The sequence below is a fragment of the Plecotus auritus genome (genome assembly GCF_963455305.1).
Source record: "Plecotus auritus genome assembly, chromosome: 10".
NCBI classification, from domain to species: domain Eukaryota; kingdom Metazoa; phylum Chordata; class Mammalia; order Chiroptera; family Vespertilionidae; genus Plecotus; species Plecotus auritus.
Genome location: NC_137785.1, coordinates 45,154,117 through 45,173,686, shown reverse-complemented (window position 1 = coordinate 45,173,686; position 19,570 = coordinate 45,154,117). Strand labels below are relative to the sequence as shown.

The following is a 19,570-nucleotide window of genomic DNA, read 5'->3' as shown; positions in this document are numbered from 1 at the left end:
TTGCCCCCATTAGGTGGTAGTCACCCCCGGACCAGGCCTGGAGAGCTACAGGGAGAAGCCAGTAACAGGTTCCAAATTTTGTCCTTTTATGCTAGCAGCCCATTCCTGGGCTGTGTCTGGAAGTGACCCAAATGGCCTTTTCCCCTTGGTCTTGAAATACGTGTAAGGAGACTGGGCTCAGCTCACGTAGAATTACTCATAGCTCTTGTTCACTCCTTTCTTGCTGAGTGACCATGAGACTTTTGTCTCTTCACTCACTCCACCCAGGACCATATACTTCACTGTCATCAAATAGGTAGAATGCCCTCAGATAAGCAATACCAACGAGAGGATGAAATAACATTGGTGAAGAGTTGTCCTGAGCCAGGTATCCACGTTAACTGGAACCCAGCAGCACGCTTTAGTTTACATGTCGTCTATAAGACGGTCAGAGTTGAGTAGATGAGACAGAGACCATGTGACCCACAAAGCCCAAATTATTGATTATCTGCCTTTCCAGAGAAAGTTTATTTAATATTTAATTATCTATTTGGGTGTGTGTGTGTTTTTTCTGACATCTGGGATGCAATCTTTTGAAGGTAGGGAACTTGGTTTCCCTAAGGTTCTCTCCCTAGCTTCAGGAACAGTCCCTGGCACCTAGATTGTACTCAGTAAATCAGTATTGAATTAATGAAACGGCATGAAAATAAAGGACTTAGTCTGGAGGGAAACATAAGCCAAGGAAAAGAAGGCAATCCTATGCTATTGCACTACATTGTTAAAGATGTATTCCAAATGTATTTTTTAAAGGAACTCAAAGAACATTAAACAAGAAGAGAATGGAGACTGCAAAAAGCAATTGAGGACAAAAGCACTATTATAGAACTCATAGATAAATTAGAATAGTAGAGACTAAAATATGACTAGCTAAAATAAAACTCTGATATAAAGAAAGAGCTTAATCATGATGATGCAGAGGGGAAAAGACAAGAAAAAGAAAACGTGATCCGTGTGAGGGCATTCTAAAAGTGATCCAACATAAAGATAATTGATGCCCCTGCAGTAGAGAGCCCACAAATGAAAATGTTTTCAGAGATAGATTAGTCCAAAGAAATCCTTAAAGTGAAGAAATAACCACATTGCAAATAAAAAGTAAAATGCAGATTGGCAGAGAAATATTAACCCTGAGCTATATACTAGTTAAAATTTTTAATCTTGAAAAAAAAAAAAAAGAAAATAGTTTTAGCTCTTTCTAAAATCTAGAATACACATCACCAGCAAAAAGGATAGAGTGGGGATCCAACAGCCTTTTGACTTTGCCAGAGCAACGCTCATCGACGGAGACACAGGATAATGTCCACTCAGTACCGGGGAAAAGAAATCTAACTCCAGGATGAAAAAAAAAATTACAAAGGAAAAGTTTATTTCGTTATTTAGTTTATAAGCATACATCTGAAAAAGGAAAGTCCACAATCTATGGACTTCAGAAATCTTCTTTAGAATTGCAACCACGTTCTTCACGTTATGTTTCATTTTGGCCGATCTGCGGATTTCTGGGGCATCGTGTATGGAGTCCAGTGGATTCTCCCCTGGTTGTCTCTAAAGTGGGCTTCTCTAACTCTGGCCCCAAATCAGGCCAGTTAGTCAGGTAGGCTGCCTCTTCAGCTCCCCATGCCCTGATATTCATAAATTCTGATTAACGTGTTTCACAAACCTTTCCAACCTGTGTAGTTGTTATCAGTAGATGACGGAAGCATCTTAGCTACTTTGTAAGTAGCTGCGGTCTCTTATTTGTGGAGCTGGTGATTGCTCCTTTGGATCTGCTGCAGGACTCTGTTCTGAGAGGAGCTGGGTTAATATTTCATGCAACCTCCTTTAAGCAGCTTCATGCCTTGAGTCTGTTCTGCTTGAGAAATGGCTTCTAAGTTTCTAACTACAAGGAATAATGCCCCTGTGGAGAAGATCCCCAAACCACATGAATGAAAAGATCTTGGCTGCCTTTGCTCTGTCCTATGAGAGGTGTAGCAACATGCCCAGCCAGTGTAGCCCAGTGTAGCTCAGGGGTTGAGCACTGACCTATGACTCAGGAGGTCAAGGTTTGATCCCTGGTCAGGGTACATGCCCTGGTTACGGGCTCAATCCTCTATGGGGGGCATGCAGGAGACAGCCTACCAATTATTCTCTTTCATCATTTATGTTTATCTCTCTCCTTCTTCCTTCCTCTCTGAAATCAATGAAAAATATATTTAGGAAAAAAAAAAAAGAGCAATGTAGCAACAAAAGAATTGTGGTGGTGTCTTTGAGAGTTCAGTAGTAATTTCCATTGGACTCCTCATTACTTTATCTCAAAATTATTTTCTCAATGTAAAAGATAAGATGTCCCATTGCATATGAGCTCTTCCTTTTCTCCCTTATAACATAGTATATCACTTTCAGATCACTAATATGTGATAAACTATAAATACATTGTATACTGCTGACTCCAAGTAGAATAAAACCCAATAGGCTTATATCTGGCAGATATATGCATCTTTGGAAGTCTGGTAACAAGAACATAATTACTTTATGGAACTCAGTTCTCTGAAAACTCCTTGAAGGGAAAAACCAATACCTTTGACGGGTCCATTGGGATTACAACTTCTGTCCTAGTTTAAAATTTTTGCAAAATATATTAACTCTAAGGTAAGCAAAGAAATCTGTAAGGTAAGATGACTAGCATCCTAATTTGTAACGATTATGAATGAGATGTATAGACAGGAGAGTTAAGACAGCAAAGGAAGCTGTGTTATAATCAACTGAGATATGTGGGTTTGCCACCCAGTTAGCAGTAGGAAAAAAATAGAAGGAAGATGAGAATTCTTTGCAGCTGCTCTCTGAGCAAGCAATCACATCTTTCTTCCTCCATCAATCTGAACACTTTGCCAAAAGCAAGCATGCAGGGATTGACTCACTATTTTGACTGTCTGAGACTATAATTCCAACATGATAATGACCAAGTTGCTCCACAGGAGATTTCCAAGAACAACAAACACCTGATTTTAACTAAGTAGAGCATCGAGATATATACCTTTATCATGATTCAGAGTGAGAAACATCTTCCTTGGGTTTAAATGATCATTTATCAAATCAACAGAAAAGAATAAAGCAACCAAGGTGCTTCCTTAAAGGACACAAAAATTGAAGGACACATCTCTGTTTCCTTATAAGCAGGGAAGATGAACTTTTTTATTACATTTATTGGGGTGATATTGGTTAATAGGATCATATTGGTTTCAGATGTAGATTTTTATGTCACAAAATGTGTATATTACACTGTGTGCCCACCACCCAAAATGAAATCACTGTAGATGAATTTAAAATAGGATGAGTCAGAAAATCTTGAATAATTGTTTCCCCATCTTCTATTGGGCACATAGGTGACCTCCAGACAGAAATGCTTTCATGGGGTGACAAGAAAAGAGTGAAGGAAGTTGTGAAAATTTCATTCATCCTACAATTTGGGGAGTTATTTTTCTCTATAAATGGTGGACCCTAAGGAAAACATTATCATACTTTGGGATCTTACTAAAGATGTCATGTACCCAGGAGGAAAGACAAATAGGATGTCGCCTAGAGCTGAAGGGCAAAGAGTGGCTTTCCTCAGGGACTGAGCCACAGTGCTGCCCTTGAGAATGATTCATCATCCCCAGCAAGGTTGGTGTTAAGTAAATCTGGGGTGACTTGCAGTTCATTCTGAAAATTAAATATTTTCATTAGACAGAAAACAAGGACATCAACATGCAGTTCGTCAGCCCTTAGATTCATCATGATTAAAATGCTAAGATTGTACCAACAGTGTTTCCTAACTCAACTTAAGTGTCTGTCAAGCCCTTAGCAAGTTGTTATTTTTTTTTTTTTTTAGTAAAACAAACCAAAAATCTTATGTGGCCTAATCACTCACTTAGGGATCAGACCATTATGTTGAATTTAAAAAATTCAAAAACCCAAAATTACATTATATGATTTCACCAATTTCTCAGTTTCTGTAGTATCCTTCCTTTAAGATACATGGTATTTTGTGCATCTCTGACCTATTCTAATTATATACTACTGAGGTCAGTATTATATGAAATATAAAAATTCATATTAATAAAGAAGTTTATTTTAGGAGTGCAGAAATGATTCACACTCAGAAAATAAAGTGATATGAACTACCGTGTTAACAGATAAAAGGAATAACACCATATGAACGTTTTAAATGATAGAGAGAAATTATTCTATTAAATTCACATTCACTATAGAAATTCTTAGCAACCTAGGCATATTCAGTTTCTTAACTCAATAAAAGGTATCTATCAAAAATACTCAGCAAAGATCATATTTAATAGCATTCCTGTTTGATTCATTTTATTTGGGGAGTGTAGAGAAAATTAAGAAAATGATACTAGTAATTATTGTGGAAAGATTTCATATACATACATACATACATACTGGCTAGGATATTTCAGGGAGGGGGGTAAGAATAGTAATGGAGTGAATTAGCCTAATCAGATTATCAAAAATATTAAGAAGAAGCAATAATTAAGGTAATTTGGTGTAGCTAAAGAAATAGACAGATGGATAAAATCTAGGTAGAATCCAGAAAGAGACCAAGAGCATGAAATAAGGATAGTATATCAGGTCAGTAAAGAATAGGCTAATTATTGCCCAGCTGGTATGGCTCAGTGGTTGAGCATCAACCTATGTATGAATCAAGAGGTCATGGTTCAATTCCTGGTCAGGGCACATGCCCGGATTTCGGGCTCCATCCCCAGTAGGGGGTGTGCAGGAGGCAGCCAATCAATGATTCTCTTTCATCATTGATGTTTCTTTCTCTCTCTCCCTCTCTCTCCCTCTCTAAAATGAATTTAAAACGGTTAGACTAATTATTAATGAATAGTAGGGATCACCTGGCTAACAATTTGGGCAAAAAAAATGACCAAAGAGCTTTTCACCCCAAAAGTAGAGCCAGCCCAGGTCTTCACTCCCACACGTTGTGTTTGCAGTACTTTCTAAACATTCTCCAGGGCCGGGCACTGCTCACAGCCCTGCTTCTGCACATTCTTGGAGAATTCCCTGGACCCACCCTGCTTGCAGTTGCCCCACCGGAAGTGGCTGCCTCAATCTGGGTTCTCTGCCTCAATCTGTCCTTGTTTGTATCTTCATGGCTGGCAACCAGGCCACACGCTGGGCCTCCCCGGCGTCTCCATGGTTATCCCTAAGCCAGGGGAGAATGCAGTGTTTCGGGTTGCACCAACCCCTCATTTTAAAACAAAAGCCTAATCAAAGGGCAGGTGTGCCTGGAGCCCTCTGTGATTAGCTGTAATTCTTGGCAGAGTGTGACATGCTTATTCTTCTGAATTAGCACAGGGCACAAGGCATTTGCACGGTGCTAATTGCTATTGGATGAAAACAAGCAGCCCCAGTATGTGGGCATGAGGCAAGACAAAACAGATGCCAGAGCCTTTCAGAGCTGCACCCTGCGTCAGGCGCCGCGCCGGTGGCTGAGAACGCGTTTGTCTAAATGTCAGCCTCCTGTGGGAAGGGTGTGGGGAAGTGATTCTGATTGGGTAACTGGGCAACCACACACCCTTCTCTCTCCCCTGCCATGCACTCAGCACTGCATTCGGTGCTGTTCTTTATATTCACAAAGGATCAAATAGGGAAATAACGGGCGTGTTCTAAGCATCTGCCCCCAAACTCTGCAGTGCATGGAACTTCCTCTCTAAGGGAATGACTGTGCTCAAGCAAAGCCAACTGCAGGCCAAGTTTCATTCCCATACCGGACTTCTTCAGAAATGCAAGTCTTGGGAAAATGACAGATTCCGGTGTCATTTATTGTGGAAAATAACTCCTGCCCAACCTGTTTCTTCTTGTCTTCCTAACAATCACCGTAGACTTAAGGAGATAAAAATATCCAATAAACCAAGTCTTCTGAAATCTCCCAAGTGTAGTGGAGGTCAATAATAGAGCTAATATTACTGTCCATCTTTATCAACAGATACCCTCAGAGGTGATGATGAGGGGACTTCATGAATTGAAAAACTAAATACCCTTCCTTGTGGCTCTTAATTACTTCTATAGTGAAAAATAAAACTCAGGCAAAAATCAAATGAGGAAAAACTCCACTTGATGAAAATTGCTTAAAGATACATGGAAACAGCAATGCCGACTCTTTCAGAATCTACTGGGGGCGACATGGGTCTGCTCCTGCGGGTCTAGCCCAACCGCCCTTCGAGCCCCAGGAAGGACCACACCCTCCGACGGCGATCTTTGTCGGGTAGAAGGATGCCAGACGTGAAGGTGTCATGGCAGGTGGCCCGGGCTCAGGAGGGACCAGCAGCACCCCGTCGCAGTGAAGCTGCCTTCCCATGTCAGCCAGGCTTGTCCACTGAATGTGAGAAAGCTGCACATTTTAGTGAACGTCCCGTTTTCAAGCCTGGTATTTTAGGTAAATGTGGATCTGAGCCTGGTTGGCCATCACCAAGGACTACTCCGCCTGTCCAAACCCCGCTCCTCCCAAACCTGGTCCGAATCGTGAAACCCACCCAAGTGTGTGTGTGTGTGTGGTGGGGGGGGGGGGGGTCGTGGGGAAGCATGTTGTTTCCTGAGTAAGCAAGATGACCCTTTGTCCTCTGTGCCCTAGACCCAAGGTGACCCTCTCCAGCTACTGGCAGAAGGGAATGATTGTTCCACAGAAATGGAAGGGAGAGCGATGGTCATTAAATAAATGTTCTCTTGATACAGTGGGAAATGGATCAGAACCCCCTTCTCCTTCCTTCCTTCCCCATTCCCAATTAGCTTCTCTGCCATCGATATTTTCCTCTCTTCAGCTCCACCAGGCTTCTACATCTCTCACAAAACAATGCAGTCAAGCCACAACCCATGTTTTTGTTCTTTTATTACTATGCACTCGACTGCAAGGTGTCCCGGACGTATCCTAGGACCGCACTCCAGATCCCTGGGTTCGAGTCTCAGTAACCAAGTCATCACGGCCGAGCCCCTTCAGTGCTTGGAGTCTGTCTTCGCATCCGTAAGGTGGGGACACACAGATGAATATCCTCCTTCACAGAAGCATTGCGAAACTTCCTAGGTAATCACACCCCTCCTGATACCTGGCACCTTGTAGTTCTTCATATATTTCTTGAATCTCAAAGAGGAAACTGGAGATACTACCACGCATGTAAGCGTGCTTCAGAAAAGGAAAGATACAGCCATTCTTTAACATGTATAGTCGTTACATTTTCCCTAAACCGAAAAACTAAAAATGCAGAATTTTTCACGGGCTCCTAAACACACCGGATTCAGAACAGACCCAGCCCGAGCTGCCTCCTGGGTGCAGCTGGCCACAGGCAGACGAGCTCAGCTGTGAGCATGGTGTTGGCCTGTAGCACCTAAAGGTTGCATTTGCATTTGGAATCACTGCCCTGTCACATTTTGATAAATGCGACATGTTTCTCTTGAAAAGCATCCGTCTCTTTGCTCTATAGAGCGAGCGGTTTATTTTCAGAATTGACTCCTGGATGGCCATGCTTCCTCCACCCCGTGAGCAAGGAGACAGTCGGCAGGTTTGGGAACTTCCTGCTGGCAGATGATGTGGCCCACGTGACACCCACACCAGAGGCTGTTTCCATTTGTGTCGCGGTCCTGGAGAACTCTTGCTTTCCTGTCGGGCCCTGTGTGCTTGGCCTGCGAGCACCAATTCCCATGCGGACCGGGACCAGAACTATGCCTTCCGCCTCCAGTCAGGATGCTTCAAGTCACTGCAGCCACGTCTGTACAAGTGCCCAGAAACTTCACTTAAAGTGGATGCTCTGCATGTGGGACAGGCCACCAGCAGGGAAACTCGAGAGCACTGATGCGGTCACAAACCAGACCTTCCAGGGTGATAGCACAGAGATTTCCTTCTCTGGCTTCTAAAGAACCTCCCAAAAGTACCAAATACCCCACAGGCTGGTGGGACTAGCCAAAACCGCTTTCCTCCAACCTGCGTGGTCAGACCACCTGCATGTATTCCAAGCGTCCCGTGAGGACACTCACCATCACAGAACAGCATTGTGTGCTTCGGGGATGGAATTCTGAAAGCTGTGCCGGGCACCACGAGAGGAGCCAGGGAACTAGTCCCGGGAGGAGGGGTCAGAGGCCATGCTGAGCCAGCTCATTGTGTCCCCTCAGCTTCTCCTCCCTCGGGATGCCTGGGTCCTCCACTGATTCTACCTTTGTCTCCAAAGCAGGTTCTTCCTTCGCCATGTGCACTGGGCCTCCTAGTAAAAGACGTGCCAGAACTTTTGAAGATGCTGATTTGGAGAACCTTGGGACTTTTGTCAGGAGCCTCGTATTTCTAGAGTCACCTGCATGAGGGCAGTTAGGGAAATTGTAAAAGAAAAAAAAGAAAAAGATGCCTAAAGTTAAAAGGCTGGGGAAGGAGTGGAGGATGAGGCATAAAATTTAATGAGAACCAAGAAACCCTTAATTTATTTCTGGAAATGGAAGTGGGCACCTTGAGGGAATGGGCGGGGGGCGGGGGGCGGGAAAGGGGAATGCTATTAACGAAAATCACGTGAAAGGGAAATGAGGGAGGAAAGGAGATGGTGGGTGAAAACTTAAGGTCATATGACTTAAGAAAGTCGTTCCCTGGCTCTCAATTTTATCGGATTCCCTTCCCCTTCTGCTCAGCACCTCCCAGCCAGTGCCAGCTAAGGCCCTCCCTTTTATTTTTACAGAAATAGTTTAACAGTAGCCAGTAACGGGGGTCTAGAGTCTGTGGAGGAAGAGGCGGGACAAGGCGGCTTGGCAGCCCGCAGTTCCCTGGGCCCTGGGCCCTGGGCCTGTCTCGCCTGCTGTTGCTACAGAACTGTGGTCTGACTCCAGAGGACACGGATGTTCGGCAGGGGTGTTCCTTGGAGCAGAGGGGCATAAATCAGTTACATATGGGTGGGGAATTGGTCACCCCAGACATTCTAGAGATGGATTATAAATGTGGTGTCATTGAAGAGAGGCCTTCACTGGGTTTGTTATCCGTTAGTTTTTGCCATGTGAAACACCACTAGCAATTTAAAACATCCAGCATGTGTTACTTAGCTCATGGTTCCATGGAGGGACTGGACAGCTAGGCTCTTCTGCTCTGGACCAACTCCATTGATTTCTGTGGTCTGCTAGTGACGTGGCCGGAACTGGATGATCTGGGAAGAGGTGTGTCACTCACGTGTCCTGCAGTTGGCCTCCACTGGGACTTCTGGTCTCCACTCCATGTGGTCTCTCCCCCCACAGGCCCATCCAAGCCTTTTCACGTGGCAGCCGCACTCAAGAGGGCAGAGGCCGAAGCTGCAGAGCTCCTTGAGGCCAAGGCTCAGATCGCACGTGACCTCACTTCCACAGCCTTCAGGGAATGAGGAGACAGAGTCATCCTTGTGATGGGAGGGGCTACAGCCTTCAGGGAATGGGGACACAGAGTCATCCTTGTGATGGGAGGGGCTACAGCCTTCAGGGAAAGGGGACACAGAGTCATCCTTGTGATGGGAGGGGCTACAGCCTTCAGGGAATGGGGACACAGAATCATCCTTGTGATGGGAGGGGCTACAGCCTTCAGGGAATGAGGAGGCAGAGTCATCCTTGTGATGGGAGGGGCTACAGCCTTCAGGGAAAGGGGACACAGAGTCATCCTTGTGATGGGAGGGGCTACAGCCTTCAGGGAAAGGGGACACACAGTCATCCTTGTGATGGGAGGGGCTACAGCCTTCAGGGAAAGGGGACACAGAGTCATCCTTGTGATGGGAGGGGCTACAGCCTTCAGGGAAAGGGGACACAGAGTCATCCTTGTGATGGGAGGGGCTACAGTCTTCAGGGAAAGGGGACACAGAGTCATCCTTGTGATGGGAGGGGCTACAGCCTTCAGGGAAAGGGGACACACAGAGTCATCCTTGTGATGGGAGGGGCTACAGCCTTCAGGGAATGAGGAGACAGAGTCATCCTTGTGATGGGAGGGGCTACAGCCTTCAGGGAATAGAAACACAGAGTCATCCTTGTGATGGGAGGGGCTACAGCCTTCAGGGAAAGGGGACACAGAGTCATCCTTGTGATGGGAGGGGCTACAGTCTTCAGGGAAAGGGGACACAGAGTCATCCTTGTGATGGGAGGGGCTACAGCCTTCAGGGAAAGGGGACACAGAGTCATCCTTGTGATGGGAGGGGCTACAGCCTTCAGGGAAAGGGGACACAGAGTCATCCTTGTGATGGGAGGAGCTATGGGAAATTTCTGGTCATTTATAATCTACCACAATCCCGCCCCTGAGGTTCGAGGGTGAAATTTGCTCTGGTTGACTATGCCATCTTGGGCCACCGCTTTGTCTCGAGTGACATCTTGATCTCTATGGTCATCAAAAAAAAAAGAGAGAGAGACATGGATTAGGTATCTCTGAGGACCCTTCGAGCTCTAAAATTCGGTGATGATCAGAATTATAGCTTGACAACAAGCTTTGGGAAGATGTGGAGAAACTGGAAGCCTTGTGCACGGTTGGTGGGAATGCCGAGTGGTGCAGTCCCAGTGGAAAGCAGTATAGAGGTTGCTCAAAGAAGTGAAAATGTAACTACTATATATGACCTAGAAATCCTACTTCTAGGTATAATTATCCAAAAGAATTTAAATCAGGATTTCAGAAATATATTAGCGTTCCCATGCTCATTGAAGCACTATTCCCAATAATCAAGATGTGGAAACAACTTATATATCTATTGACGGCTGGATGAATAGAAAAAATGTGGTAAATACATACAATGGGATAACACTTAGCCTTTAGAAAGAAGAAAACCCTGCCATATGTGAGATGAACATGATGCTCAGTGCAGTAAGCCAGTCACAGAAGGACAATGCTGCATGTTTCCACTCATGTGAGGAATCTTAAGAGTCAAACCCATAGAAGCAGAGAATAAGGGTGGTTGCCAAGGGCTGGGGGCGCGGGGGCGGGGGGGGGCGAGGAGTTGAGTCTCTAGACTGATAGAAATAGGATGTTCCCATAGTCTTCAACATCTCCCCAAAGGAGGCTTGTTAATTACCAAAGGGAAATAGGAACCTGGCAGACACCACCATAACTAAGTGATCAAAACATCACCACCAATGAATGACAGGGGGCGGCATGCAGCATGTACTTATGTGATGCGCTGAGAAGGAAACAGCATCACTTGGGTGGTGTTTTTGCCAAAAAAGTACAACCTGTATCTAGTCATGAGGAAACAGCAGACAACCCAAAATTAGGGATATTCTACAAATAATTAACTGGCCAGCACTCTCCAAAAATACCAAGGTCCTAACAGACACAACAGACTGAAGAATTACATGCTAACAGAGATAGAGGCATGGCAACTAGGGGCAACAAATAATTTTAGATTCCATCCGAGAAGGTGAAAAATATTTCTTTTTTCTAGAATGAAGAACATTAGTCGGACTGTGGATACATTTTAATAAGATGTGTAGATTAGATAATAATATTATGTTGGTGTTAATTTCCTGACTTTGACATCTTTTCTATGGTTAAATAAAAGAAGTAAAGTCATTGGGAAAATATACCGATATGTATATATACACAGAGACAGAGGGGGAGGAAGAGAGGAAGAGAGACTGAGAAATGTAATGCAGATGTGATACAGTAGTAACATTCTCCCAATGGGTTACAGGGATACTTTTCACTATTTTTGTAACTTTTTCAGAATTTTGAGATTATTTTTTAAGTTAAAAGAAAATATATGTGCATTTGAAATTTCGATCGATTTTGTCAAATTGCCTGCTACAGAAACTATAGAATATACTCTCCCACCACCAACAATGTACAAAAGTGGTACTTGATATTTACCAACTACGTGCACACATTATACTAGAAGGATTTATTGCTACTACAAGAAATAGGCAAAGACATTTCCTTCATTTTACATAACCAAAGCTTCCAGGTGTGTAGACAGTAAGCGTAGCAGTTAAGAACACAGGATTTTGAAACAATAATTATATGCTATTTCAACCCAATCAGACTGGGTTTGAAAATACCAAGCGTTGGCAGGGATGTGAAGAAATGAAAACTCTTATAATCTGTTGGAGGGAGTATAATTTAGTGCAGTCATTTTGGAGAATGAGATGGCAATATTTAATAAGGCTGAAGACATGTATATCCTGCAACCCAGCAGCCCCACCTCCAGCTGAATGTCCTGGAGAAATGCCCACACACGTGTGTATAGACATGCACACAGCCATGTTCCCGGCAGGGTGACTTGTGATCGTGAAAATGGGAGACAAAGTAAATGTCCACCAAAAGGGGAATGGTTTATTACAACACAGTCATTAAAATAAAAGAATTAAAACTATAGTTTCAAACTAGAAAAGCTGACATAACATTGAGTGAAAAATGCAAACTGCAGAAGCATGTTGTACTCTTGTGTGCATTTTTCAGAGTGTTATATATTGTTTGTGAACATACATGCATGAAAGAAAAGTGCCAATTTTTTCCCCAGGCAGGAGCTTCAATAGAATGGTTATTTGGGGGAAGAAAGTGAGAGGAACAGGAGTGGGAAAGTATTAAAAGGAGAGTCATCTGTATTTGCAGCATTTTATTGCCAACAATATAAAGCAAATATGGCAAAAATATTAGCATTTTCAAATTGGGGTGCTAAGTACATGGGTCTTTATTAGATTATTCTCTGTACTTTTGTGAATGCTTAAAATACCTCAGAGCAAAAGAAAAAAAGTGAGAAACAATGAACTTGAGTCTCAAGGTTCAATAATTCTGGGTTTAAACCTCCTCTAACACTTACCAGTTATGTAATATGGGGTGTTTTTCTTAACCTCTGTGGACCTCAGTTTCTTCAGCTGTAAAGTGGGAATGATGGTGCTGACTTTGGAAAGCTGATGTCAAGATTGAATGTGATGATGTATATAGAACCCCAGCACAGTGCCCTAATGGGTGCTCAAAATTGTAGTTATTCCTCTAATCCAGTCATTCTCAACTGGGAACATTTTGCCCCCCCCCCCCATCCCCACCATACAGAGGACATTTGGCAATATCTGGAGACATATGTGGTTGACACAAATATGGAAGTGGGAGATGCTAATGGCATCTAGGGGGTAGAGACCAGGGATGCTGTTAAATATCCTACAATATACTGGTTAGTGTGCCCCACTCCCACAACAGGGAATTACTTAGCCCCGAATCTCAAAAGTGTTGAGGTTGAGAACTTGCTTTAGCCGAAAGTCAACTAGAACTTGAACCTGGCCACCTGACTCCCAGTTGATTGTTCTGCCTCTACAACGCACAAGACTCTTAGACTATGGACTTCCTACTACATAATGAGGGTAACCCATGGTGGGTGGATAGCCTCCTTCTAGCCAATCAGGTTCACATTTGGTAAAACCAAATCCGTTACTGAGCAGAACAGCTGCCTGGAATATAGAAGGACTTTATAAATATTTCTTGAACAAATGAATTAGTCAATCAATGAGGACAAACCCACTTACATCATGCAGATGTAGTCACTATTCTTCGCATTTCTTCTCTGATTTCCCATTCATTTCAAATGAGGGCCTACTCGGTTTTCACTTTCTTACATACAGAGAAGAACCAAAACACAAGTGAGTCAGAGGTTCTCAGAGCCATGTAGCCCATCTCGGGGGGTGGCGGGGGCGGGGCGTCCTCTAACAACTATGGGCCCATCTCCCAATGGTCTTCGTCAGGATACCTCCGGAATTTGCTGAGACACAGAACTTTTTGATTAAACTGACCGACCGTGGCCACACAAAGCAAAGTGAGGAAGTGACCTAAAGGTGATGAGCATAATTATGACATTCACTCTGATTTGATCCTAGCACGGCTTGTGAAAAGTATTTCTTTTTTTTTTTTTTTTAATGCAGCATCAGGAATATATACAATTTCTTGCAACTGTTTACTTTTCGCTTTATCCTAGGCACTGATTTGGGGGACCCAGGCATCGTGGGTCTTTTTGGAACACAACTTTGAGTCCCTGCTATCTTCGTCTTCACCACTGATTTTTAGAGAGGGTGAGTACTGTTTCTTTCTGAGCTCATTTTTCCTAATGTTTGCTCTGGCAACATTGAAGCTCTTGCCAATTGTTGCAAAGGATTTAAAAATTACTAAAATAATCCAGACGTGTTCTAGTTTCTGCGTAAGTGCGCATATGTCCGACAGGACTTGAAGGGGAGGAGAGTCACCTGACCACGCAGCATAGTGAAATGAATGGTACTATGACTACTTTCTGCTTCTAGGCCTACCTTTCTGCTTGTAACTGGGGAGTGACTTAACTCCTCAGGTTCTTCATCTGCAAGAGGAGGAACTTGCACTGGATTATTTTCAAGGTGTTTCCCCAAACTCTTTAATATTGCACTCGCATAAAGATCGAAAAATACTGATTTAGAGCCATATGCCTTCCACAGAATGATGGGCAGTGCTTGCTAAAATGTGCCTTCCCACGCCCCTGCCCAGAACTGCCCAGTCAGAATCTGCCTTTGAGGAGCAGAAATCGGCCTTTTTTAACACACTCCCCTGGTGAGTTGGATACACTATGCCAGTGGTCGGCAAACTCATTAGTCAACAGAGCCAAATATCAACAGTACAACGATTGAAATTTCTTCTGAGAGCCAAATTTTTTAAACCTAAACTTCTTCTAACGCCACTTCTTCAAAACAGACTAGCCCAGGCCGTGGTATTTGGTGTAAGACCACACTCAAGGGGCCAAAGAGCCGCATGTGGCTCGCGAGCCGCAGTTTGCCGACCACGGCACTATGCTCTCTGAGAACCACCCCCTAAGCATCAGTAGCGTCCTTCTGTTCACATGTACTGTGAGTTGTGAGGCGCTCGGTCTGGGCCAGGCAAGCACTGGCCAGAATCACTTGTATTCGCAGAAAATTTAACTCTGGTGGCTGTTTCACCTTTCATTTCTTGGCTTCGTACCTTCCCCGCTGGCTCCGTCCTCCACTCCACACTTCCTTGGCCAGATCTAGGCACCTGGCCTGGGCTCCTTGGCGCGCTTCCCCTTGGCTGCCACTGAATGAGAGTGAAATCCTTTTGGAAAAACCCACCGAAGGATAGACTTTCCTGTACACTCTGTTCTAAATGTGACCTCGTCAGTCTGTGTGGCTCCCGGAGATGTCCCCGTCATCGCCTCCTCATGTGCAATCGGCTTTGCTGTCAGTCTTCTGCTATGGAGGGTTGGGCTTTGCTCCCAAGGGTGTCATCACCTTGAAATGACTAAAGTGATGCAGATGGAGATAAACTATGTCTGTGGAACCAAGATGGCAGACTCCTAGGGAGAAGGGGCCATACCCAGAGACCCCCGGTCACCTGGCACCAGACTGTGCTCAAGAGTCTGGACTGGGGATCAGGAAAGCACCCAGACAGTGCTGTGGGCCAAGTCAGTGGCCAGTGCAGGACAGGGGGCATTCAGGCTTTCTAGATTATGTACCTAAACTCTCAAGGGACCACAAGTACCTCGAAGTGACTGGCATCTTAAAGGAAAACGAAATCCTAGCTTTGAAATACAACAGGGTCTCCCAGGATTGCCAACAGGGACTCCCTGCCAGGATCAATCTAATTGTTCTGTGGAGTGACTGTCCCTCGTCTCCAGAGCCTCAGCAGATTTTATTTTCTGGCATCAAGTAAAGAGAATCCGAGTTTTAAGAACATGGTATCACTGTTGTCTGCTGTGGGTCAGATGTGAAACTCTCCTCCCAAATCACAGGCAAGGCGCTGTGTCAGGTGAAGCACTAACAAGTGCCCCGTCATGAGAGAACCACTCACCCATAAAGAGCATTCCAGACAACACCGTGCTGGCCGGGATGGATGCGGGCTTTATTTGATTTGGGGTTGATTTATTTGTTTGCCTTGCTTCTAGAACAGCATAACTTGGATTTAATGTCTCGGATACAGAATCCAATACTTTTAGGTTCACTGGCTGGTTATTATTTAGCATTTATGAAGTATATGTCAATGCACTTGGAGCTTTACAATGACTCATAAAAAGGCATGATCCTGGCCATTGAGCATAAGGTGGCTACAGTTGAATTACTGCCTATGTGGATGTGATCACGGGACAGATGTGGGTATCATTTGCCCCCTAAACAATTATATGTCCTCATTGCATCTGAGCCCAAACAGAGGTGTGGTAGCTGCTGTGACCATTTTGATATCAATATCCTAATGCCATAGACTCAGTGCATGGTTCCTGACACTTAGGAAAAGCTTAGCTAACAGGAAGGGGTGGGTGAATAGATGGTTGATTGGATAGATGGACGGATGGATGGATGGATGGACGGATGGACGGACGGACAGATGGACGGATGGATGGATGGATGGTTGGATGGATAAAGACCTCTCATCTCAGCGGACATCTGCCATTTCCTATTTTCCCCCCCACCCACCCACGGTTTTATGTAGGCATCTTACCAACCTTGTGGTCATAGAGCTGGCTGACTTGGAAGAGATCTGTTACTTTCTGCAGTGACGATGAGATCCATATATCTGTGAGGTGGACAGAAACATAATGAGAAACTGATTACACAGAATCATGTGAACTTGTTAATATTATATCAATGTCAATTTCTTGGCTTTAATTATATAATGAGGATTCTACTGGTGGAAGCGAGGTGAAGGGCATAGGGAAAGCCTCTACTGTTTTTGTAGCTCTCTGTTAGTCTCTGATAACTGCAAAGAAGGATCCCAGGAACTTCAGCCTCCAGACCTTTGCAGTCACCTCCATCTTCCAGTCACTAGGCCCTCCTTTAAGGGGAGCTAGTCCAAGTGCGTCGGTTCAGGACATCCAAAAGAGCAAAAGCCACATCAGAATTAGGCCACAGATTTATTGGGGGGACGTCTGGGACGCATAAAGTGAGAGGGAGGTGGGAGTGGGGGCGTCTTCCAAGTGCCAGGCAGTTCTAACGTCTGTGAAAGGAGGGGAGGAGGATTGGGCAGGAAGAACCTCCGACAACACCCAAAGCAGAGAAAATCTCAGCCAGGCCATGAAGAGTCCCCGAGCTAAGCTCTCCTGTGGGAGGAGCCCTGCGTGGGGGAAATGGCCTGCCTCTTTGTGCTCCTCCACGCTCAGGCGTCCCTGGAGCAGCCGCAGAGCAGCCTGGCCTGGAGAGAGTGCGAGGGGAGCCCGGAGGTGCAGAGGTAACTGCAGGTGTCAATCAGCTGTGCTCCCAGAGCAGGCGTTCTTACAGGCGAGTTGAAAAGCACCTCCAAAGCCACCAGACCAGGCACTGGTTTTCTCTCAGTCCTCCTGCCTTGCTAGCCAGCCCTCAAGTGACCTTGACCGCTTGTCCTTCTGTTAGGCTCATATTCTAACTCCCAAACCAGGTGAATTCCACCCTCTGCTTCTTGTATATTATTTCCTCCCTGCCTACTCAGTGCCGTTTAAAGAAAGCTATGGAACTAAGCCAAGTGACCTCCCACGTGTGTGTCATCCAACATCAGGTGACCCTCACACCGCCTCGGTGACCCTTCCCTGTCCTGTTGATTCTGTGTCACGTTTCTCACTGCACGACAACCCCCTTGTACTGCCATCAGGTCCTTTTGTGCTGCCCAGGCCTCCCTGCTTTCTGGGTGGCCTCCCATGTGAGCTCCCCAGGTGTTGCCCCTCCCCCCTCCACATCTATAGTTTGGAGAGAAAGATACTTCTTTCCAACACCTCTGGACCCCCACTTGCTTTCCACCCCTATACTTGGGCTATGTTAGTCATCCATATCTCTCATGCATTTCCCTTCCCTCTGCTCCACGGGATTCTTCCCCTTGGTCTATGAACATTGGCTCCTTCATCCTGAACTTTCCCCCGAACCTTCTATCCCTCTGGCCTATCCTCATGGACCTCGCCTTTCCTCACCACCAAACCGCCGAGACATTTCCACACTTGGCTGCACCTTCCCCCTCTTCCCCGACGCTCCTCCCCTCACCCCCGACTCCCCCCAATATTCAGCTGCAGCTCTTCCTCCCGGGTCTCTATGCTATAACCCACTTCCTCACCTTGGGTCCCACCTTCTGTCACCCACTGTCTTATCTGTCACCTCTCACTCTCCACATTTTCCCCTCCCTTGGCTTCTAGGCTGCTTTCAACTCTCTTCCTAACTTTCTGACCTTATCTTTTCTGACTTCTTTCCTCACTACCTCTAAGTGTGAATGTCCCCCCAGGTCTCGGTCTTCCTCAGCCTTGGTGTGACTCCCCATTCCCTCCCTTCACACCCTCATCCATCTTCATGATTTAGAGTCCCCCTGCTCTGCAGAAGCTCCAGATCCCAACCCTAACCTCGCTCTCACACTGAACCTCCTCCACCATCCCTGTGATCCTGCCCAAGTTTCCAGCTCGGGGCCTGCACTTGCCTCCCACCCCCTCTAGTCCTCGCGGTTTTCCTAACTCTCAGTGAGCGCCTGTTCTGCCATCATCCAGGGTGGAACCTCACACTCAGCCATCCTTCGCATCCACTGCTCTGTGCATGCTTCCTGCCGTCTCTCCCGGGCTCTTGGCGCCCATGGGCACTGCCCTCGCTCCAGCCCCACCACCTGCCCTGCGGGCTTCTGTAGGCGCCTCTGAATCGCCTTTCCACCTTGAGGCTTTTCTCCTTCCAGGCCATAATCGTCACTGATGGCAGTTTTATTTTCCTAAAAGCATCGCTTTCATTATGTCCCTTCTGTGCTGAAAAGCTTTTGATGGCTCTACATTGTGTACTCAACTCCTTCCTGCCTAGCAGCTAAAAATAATCTCCTCCCAACTAACTGCCATCATATTTTTTCTAAATGTCTTTCTTTTGGCGCTTATTGCTAACTGATTGCTAACTGGCTAATTCTCCCAGCTCCCTCCCTCACCCCTCACTGACCCCCACAGGAATAAAGGGGTTTGTGTATTGTTCTTTTTTTTTTTTTAATCTTCACCCAAGGATATATTTTTATTGATTTGAGAGAGGGGGGTGGAGAGAGATAGAGAAAGAAAAAAACATCTATGCGGAGGGAGAAACAAGGGTGGGTTGTTTCCCGTATACACCCAGACTGGGGATCGAACCCTCAGCCTAGTTTTGTGCCCTGATTGGGAACCAAGCCCACAACCTTTGGGCATAAGGGACAACACTCCCACCAACTGAGCCCACCCCAGCCCGGGCTTCTGTGCACTCCTCTTCTTCCTAAACCAGTGGTCGGCCACCTCATTAGCCAACAGAGCGGCAAACCGCGGCTCGTGAGTCGCATGTGGCTCGCAAGCCGCAGTTTGCCGACCACTGCCCTAAACTATTCCTGTGTGTTTTCTTCTTCCATTAAAGATGTGAAAGCAGAACATTCTGTTGGGCTCTGTTCCTAAACGGGTCACAGCGGGGTGACTATGAGCTGGGCTCTGTGATCCTTCTGCCTGGGATTAACCTGTAACCGTGGACATATAGTTAGCCTCCCTGAGCCTTGATTTCTTCATCTATAAAATAGGCTAATAATTCTCTGCATGCCTGAGGGTCATTGTGATAACTCAGTGGTCGGCAAACTCATTAGTCAACAGAGCCAAATATCAACAGTACAACGATTGAAATTTCTTTGGAGAGCCAAATTTTT

General features: G+C 45.4%; 1 protein-coding gene and 1 long non-coding RNA gene across 4 annotated transcripts in view; one reads left to right on the top strand and one right to left on the bottom strand.

Moving 5' to 3' along the window:
- Nucleotides 1–19,570, top strand: part of ZFHX3 (zinc finger homeobox 3) — a 974,639-nt gene that overhangs the window by 549,092 nt on the left and 405,977 nt on the right. For all 3 annotated transcript variants that reach the window (XM_080646078.1, XM_080646081.1, XM_080646079.1), the window contains one exon: nt 13,938–14,031. The gene's annotated coding sequence lies outside the window, so the exon portion shown is untranslated. The remainder of the gene's footprint in view (nt 1–13,937; nt 14,032–19,570) is intronic.
- Nucleotides 10,056–19,570, bottom strand: part of LOC308236413 — a 29,062-nt gene continuing 19,547 nt past the window's right edge. The window contains exons 2-3 of the long non-coding RNA XR_013959280.1: nt 16,437–16,507; nt 10,056–10,363 (exon numbers count right to left, since the gene is read on the bottom strand). This is a non-coding gene — a long non-coding RNA (uncharacterized lncRNA). The remainder of the gene's footprint in view (nt 10,364–16,436; nt 16,508–19,570) is intronic.